This window comes from Drosophila mauritiana, unplaced genomic scaffold (assembly GCF_004382145.1).
Source record: "Drosophila mauritiana strain mau12 unplaced genomic scaffold, ASM438214v1 U_259, whole genome shotgun sequence".
Lineage (NCBI taxonomy): Eukaryota > Metazoa > Arthropoda > Insecta > Diptera > Drosophilidae > Drosophila > Drosophila mauritiana.
The window spans coordinates 20,300-28,012 of NW_022881394.1; the positions used below are offsets into that span (position 1 = coordinate 20,300).

Below are 7,713 nucleotides of genomic sequence, written 5' to 3' on the forward strand. Positions count from 1 at the left end.
ATAAAATAAAAGCCATCTTCATTTTATTTTGACTTTAACTTTTGATTCCGTGGAATCATTTTGTAATATTTTTATTTTGGTAAATTGTATTTATTTGTATTATAACAAATGTTTATTAACGATAAGGATATTATACAATAATGATCCTTCCGCAGGTTCACCTACGGAAACCTTGTTACGACTTTTACTTCCTCTAAATAATCAAGTTCGGTCAACTTTTGCGAAACAACCGTAACACGCAAGGCGTCACAGTGATCACGTCCGGAGACCTCACTAAATAATTCAATCGGTAGTAGCGACGGGCGGTGTGTACAAAGGGCAGGGACGTAATCAATGCGAGTTAATGACTCACACTTACTGGGAATTCCAAGTTCATGTGAACAGTTTCAGTTCACAATCCCAAGCATGAAAGTGGTTCAGCGGTTTACCCGGACCTCTCGGTCTAGGAAATACACGTTGATACTTTCATTGTAGCGCGCGTGCAGCCCAGGACATCTAAGGGCATCACAGACCTGTTATTGCTCAATCTCATTATTGCTAGACGCAATTTGTCCATTTAAGAAGCTAGTGTCCTTATAATGGGACAAACCAACAGGTACGGCTCCACTTACATAAACACATTCAAACACAATAAACATTTTACTGCCACCATGAATGAAGGCTACATAAGCTTCAGCACCATAATCCTGAAGATATCTATTTAATATATTTGAGTCTCGTTCGTTATCGGAATTAACCAGACAAATCACTCCACGAACTAAGAACGGCCATGCACCACCACCCATAGATTCGAGAAAGAGCTATCAATCTGTCTTACACACTTATGTTCGGACCTGGTAAGTTTTCCCGTGTTGAGTCAAATTAAGCCGCAGGCTCCACTCCTGGTGGTGCCCTTCCGTCAATTCCTTTAAGTTTCAGCTTTGCAACCATACTTCCCCCGGAGCCCAAAAGCTTTGGTTTCCCGGGAAGCGACTGAGAGAGCCATAAAAGTAGCTACACCCAATTGCTAGCTGGCATCGTTTATGGTTAGAACTAGGGCGGTATCTGATCGCCTTCGAACCTCTAACTTTCGTTCTTGATTAATGAAAACATCTTTGGCAAATGCTTTCGCTTAAGTTAGTCTTACGACGGTCCAAGAATTTCACCTCTCGCGTCGTAATACTAATGCCCCCAAACTGCTTCTATTAATCATTACCTCTTGATCTGAAAACCAATGAAAGCAGAACAGAGGTCTTATTTCATTATCCCATGCACAGAATATTCAGGCATTTGAAGCCTGCTTTAAGCACTCTAATTTGTTCAAAGTAATAGTACCGGCCCACAATAACACTCGTTTAAGAGCACTAGTGCAGGTTTTTAAATAGGAGGAACATATGAAAAAATACAAGTATTTAATCACATATAAGAACTCCACCGGTAATACGCTTACATACATAAAGGTATAGTACTAACCACAATTGTAAGTTGTACTACCCGTATGAAGCACAAGTTCAACTACGAACGTTTTAACCGCAACAACTTTAATATACGCTATTGGAGCTGGAATTACCGCGGCTGCTGGCACCAGACTTGCCCTCCAATTGGTCCTTGTTAAAGGATTTAAAGTGTACTCATTCCAATTACAGGGCCTCGGATATGAGTCCTGTATTGTTATTTTTCGTCACTACCTCCCCGAGCTGGGAGTGGGTAATTTACGCGCCTGCTGCCTTCCTTAGATGTGGTAGCCGTTTCTCAGGCTCCCTCTCCGGAATCGAACCCTGATTCCCCGTTACCCGTTGCAACCATGGTAGTCCTAGATACTACCATCAAAAGTTGATAGGGCAGACATTTGAAAGATCTGTCGTCGGTACAAGACCATACGATCTGCATGTTATCTAGAGTTCAACCAATATAACGATCTTGCGATCGCTTGGTTTTAGCCTAATAAAAGCACATGTCCCATAAGGTTCATGTTTTAATTGCATGTATTAGCTCTAGAATTACCACAGTTATCCAAGTAACTGTTAACGATCTAAGGAACCATAACTGATATAATGAGCCTTTTGCGGTTTCACTTTTAATTCGTGTGTACTTAGACATGCATGGCTTAATCTTTGAGACAAGCATATAACTACTGGCAGGATCAACCAGAATAATGTTTTTCCTTCATATTCCATTCATATATTTTGAATCGAAATAAGCAATATAATAGATATATAGATATATAGATTTTTCACTTTATATAATTCCATGATTTTTATTATATTGAATAAAATTCAATATTTCGCCTTTGGGTAAAATTTTAAATATATAAGTAAAAAAATCCATTCGATTACGGCCATTTTTATATAGCATTCGTAATCCATATTTTCATTTTTAATTTATACTTGTTTTACCAATATAACAAGAATTTCATCTAATTATTGTAATATATATATTTCTATAATTTTATCTTTTTATACATACATATTTCATTATAAAATATCATTTTATTTCCAACATACATAATTATTGTATCCACACATGTACAATTTTTGTTTAACCAATATAAATATTAAGTTAAATCATTTGCATTTTGAAGATAAATTTAAAATTTATCTCTTTTCATATATATCTCTGGTAATATATAACATAAAACCAAGCGCATATGATAATATTTCCACATTTAATATATAATTTTATATTTCTTTCATAAGAATCCATATTTGTATTATACCGTAACGATATAATAATCCAACTATACGGCAGGTAATAAATTAATATTTGCCTGCCTCCAAAAATTAACGATAATATATGGAAACGATTTGTTATTCTATATATAATAGAAACTTGACTTTTGTTTCAACGATATTATCTATAAAGCGTATATTCCTATTATCCGCGGAGCCAAGTCCCGTGTTCTATAGAACTGAGAAACAAATTTGTACGGATAATAATATACTTTATTGTATGTAACCAATATAAACATAATCCGAAATAAATATTTCGAATAATGCGGGAGGTCGGCAACCACTGCCTACCTATAGTAGTTTTTGAACCCGCTGTCCTCAAAGCGGGTATTTTCAATTCCGTTTGCCACCCAACATACGGGCTATTCTCTTATATATTAAGAGATTATAGGAACATTTCATTTTTTTTCCATTATTCATATATAATATGATTATTTTTTCCCTTATACATATAATAATTAATCATTTTCATATGTATATTATTTAATTTACTCATATTATTGCCAAAATCATATGAATACATAAGTTTTGAACAATATGAGAGGTCGGCAACCACTGCCTACCTATAGTAGTTTTTGAACCCTCTGTCGTAATTCCGGTCGTTTACACTACTATACCCTCTCACTATAATGGCTTTTCTCTATAATACTAAGAGAATGTGGGATATTTTCAGCATTTTTTCCCTTATACATATAATAATTAATCATTTTCATATGTATATTATTTAATTTACTCATATTATTGCCAAAATCATATGAATACATAAGTTTTGAACAATATGAGAGGTCGGCAACCACTGCCTACCTATAGTAGTTTTTGAACCCTCTGTCGTAATTCCGGTCGTTTACACTACTATACCCTCTCACTATAATGGCTTTTCTCTATAATACTAAGAGAATGTGGGATATTTTCAGCATTTTTTCCCTTATACATATAATAATTAATCATTTTCATATGTATATTATTTAATTTACTCATATTATTGCCAAAATCATATGAATACATAAGTTTTGAACAATATGAGAGGTCGGCAACCACTGCCTACCTATAGTAGTTTTTGAACCCTCTGTCGTAATTCCGGTCGTTTACACTACTATACCCTCTCACTATAATGGCTTTTCTCTATAATACTAAGAGAATGTGGGATATTTTCAGCATTTTTTCCCTTATACATATAATAATTAATCATTTTCATATGTATATTATTTAATTTACTCATATTATTGCCAAAATCATATGAATACATAAGTTTTGAACAATATGAGAGGTCGGCAACCACTGCCTACCTATAGTAGTTTTTGAACCCTCTGTCGTAATTCCGGTCGTTTACACTACTATACCCTCTCACTATAATGGCTTTTCTCTATAATACTAAGAGAATGTGGGAATATTTCAGCATTTTTTCCCCTATACATATAATAATTAATAATTTTCATATGTATATTATTTAATTTACTCATATAATTGCCAAAATCATATGAATACATAAGTTTTGAACAATATGAGAGGTCGGCAACCACTGCCTACCTATAGTAGTTTTTGAACCCTCTGTCGTAATTCCGGTCGTTTACACTACTATACCCTCTCACTATAATGGCTTTTCTCTATAATACTAAGAGAATGTGGGATATTTTCAGCATTTTTTCCCTTATACATATAATAATTAATAATTTTCATATGTATATTATTTAATTTACTCATATAATTGCCAAAATCATATAAATACATAAGTTTTGAACAATATCAGAGGTCAGCAACGGTCTTTCCTCTATAATACTAAGATAATATGGGAATATTTTCAGCATTTTTTCCCTTATACATTTATACATATAATAATTAATCATTTTCATATGTATATTATTTAATTTACTCATATTATTGCCAAAATCATATAAATACATAAGTTTTGAACAATATCAGAGGTCAGCAACGGTCTTTCCTCTATAATACTAAGATAATGTGGGAATATTTCATCATTTTTTCCTTTATACATTTATACATATAATATTTAATCATTTTATATGTATATTATTTAATTTACTCATATAATTGCCAAAATCATATAAATACATAAGTTTTGAACAATATCAGAGGTCGGCAACGGTCTTTCCTCTATAATACTAAGATAATATGGGAATATTTCAGCATTTTTTCCCTTATACATATAATAATTAATCATTTTCATATGTATATTATTTAATTTACTCGTATAATTGCCAAAATCCTATGAAGACATAAGAGAATACAATATGAGAGGTCGGCGCAACCATAATATAGTAGTTGATGACGAGGTGTTTGGCAACTTGATACAATTCTTTAAAAAGTCTTTATATTAATTATATGATAGGGACAATATCATATGCGTCACTAAATTGATGACGAGGTGTTTGCAACGTGACACAAATCATTAAAGTCTTTATATTAATTATATGATAGAGACAATATCATATGCGTCACTAAATTGATGACGAGGTATTTGGCAACTTGATAGAATTCTTTAAAGTCTTTATATCAAAAATTATATGATAGGACAATATCATATGCGTCACTAAATTGATGACGAGGTGTTTGGCAACTTGACACAATTCATTAAAGTCTTTATATTAATTATATGATAGAGACAATATCATATGCGTCACTAAATTGATGACGAGGTATTTGGCAACTTGATATAATTCTTTAAAGTCTTTATATCAAATATTATATGATAGGGACAATATCATATGCGTCACTAAATTGATGACGAGGTGTTTGGCAACTTGACACAATTCATTAAAGTCTTTATATTAATTATATGATAGGGACAATATCATATGCGTCACTAAATTGATGACGAGGTATTTGGCAACTTGATACAATTCTTTAAAGTTTTTATATCAAAAATTATATGATAGGGACAATATCATATGCGTCACTAAATTGATGACGAGGTGTTTGGCAACTTGACACAATTCATTAAAGTCTTTATATTAATTATATGATAGGGACAATATCATATGCGTCACTAAATTGATGACGAGGTATTTGGCAACTTGATACAATTCTTTAAAGTTTTTATATCAAAAATTATATGATAGGGACAATATCATATGCGTCACTAAATTGATGACGAGGTGTTTGGCAACTTGACACAATTCATTAAAGTCTTTATATTAATTATATGATAGAGACAATATCATATGCGTCACTAAATTGATGACGAGGTATTTGGCAACTTGATATAATTCTTTAAAGTCTTTATATCAAAAATTATATGATAGGGACAATATCATATGCGTCACTAAATTGATGACGAGGTGTTTGGCAACTTGACACAATTCATTAAAGTCTTTATATTAATTATATGATAGGGACAATATCATATGCGTCACTAAATTGATGACGAGGTATTTGGCAACTTGATACAATTCTTTAAAGTTTTTATATCAAAAATTATATGATAGGGACAATATCATATGCGTCACTAAATTGATGACGAGGTGTTTGGCAACTTGACACAATTCATTAAAGTCTTTATATTAATTATATGATAGGGACAATATCATATGCGTCACTAAATTGATGACGAGGTATTTGGCAACGTGATAGAATTCTTTAAAGTCTTTATATCAAAAATTATACGATAGGGACAATATCATATGCGTCACTAAATTGATGACGAGGTATTTGGCAACTTGATATAATTCTTTAAAGTCTTTATATCAAAAATTATATGATAGGGACAATATCATATGCGTCACTAAATTGATGACGAGGTGTTTGTTTGGCTACAGGAAAAATCATTTATTTATCGAATCATCAAGCAAAGGATAAGCTTCAGTGGATCGCAGTATGGCAGCTGCTCAACCACTTACAACACCTTGCCTGTTACAAAAGTCGTTTACAATTGATTCTAGGCTTTGTCATTGTATTAAATAATGCTTTTATATGTAACTAGCGCGGCATCAGGTGATCGAAGATCCTCCTAATTTACTATGTTACAAATTACATTGGCATCACATCCATTGTCGTTTATAAAATAAATTATAAACTTTAAATGGTTTAGAAGCCATACAATGCAAATTGCCCCTTATTTATCATTGCAGTCCAGCACGGATACGACCTTAGAGGCGTTCAGGCATAATCCAACGGACGTAGCGTCATACCACTGTTCGCTCGAACAAGTATTGTGCCATTGGTCCGTACCTGCGGTTCCTCTCGTACTACGCAGGAATGCTGTCGCAACAACGTTTTGTCATTAGTAGGGTAAAACTAACCTGTCTCACGACGGTCTAAACCCAGCTCACGTTCCCTTGCATGGGTGAACAATCCAACGCTTGGTGAATTTTGCTTCACAATGATAGGAAGAGCCGACATCGAAGGATCAAAAAGCGACGTCGCTATGAACGCTTGGCCGCCACAAGCCAGTTATCCCTATGGTAACTTTTCTGACACCTCTTGTTAAAAACTCTTTAAACCAAAAGGATCGATAGGCCGAGCTTTTGCTGTCCCTGTGTGTACTGAACACCGAGATCAAGTCAGCATTTGCCCTTTTGCTCTATGTGTGGTTTCTGTCCGCACTGAGCTGGCCTTGGGACACCTCCGTTATTATTTGAGAGATGTACCGCCCCAGTCAAACTCCCTACCTGGCAATGTCCTTGAATTGGATCATACCTGAGTAATTGGAGTTATACCAAATTTTCAAATCAAAAATACATAAATGCATCGTTTATTAAAGAATTTGTTTGCGATTATATAACAAACTCGTGATACTTTGATCAAGAAGCTTGCATCAAAACCCAATACCATAAGATATAATAAATATATCCGTATAATGCTAGGAAATGATACACGTTCCATTAATCAAGTAATAAGGAAACAATAAGAGTAGTGGTATTTCATTGACGATACCAAACCGAGGTCTAATATCTCCCACTTATTCTACACCTCTTATGTCTCCTTACACTGCTACAGAGATTAGAGTCAAGCTCAAAAGGGTCTTCTTTCCCCGCTAATTATTCCAAGC

At 33.6% G+C, this 7,713-nt stretch overlaps 1 non-coding gene across 1 annotated transcript; it reads right to left on the reverse strand.

Moving 5' to 3' along the window:
* Positions 1-138: 138 nt before the first annotated feature.
* Positions 139-2,133, reverse strand: LOC117149617. The gene has a single exon (XR_004460411.1). It is a non-coding gene; the product is annotated as a small subunit ribosomal RNA (ribosomal RNA).
* Between the last annotated feature and the right edge of the window lie 5,580 nt (positions 2,134-7,713).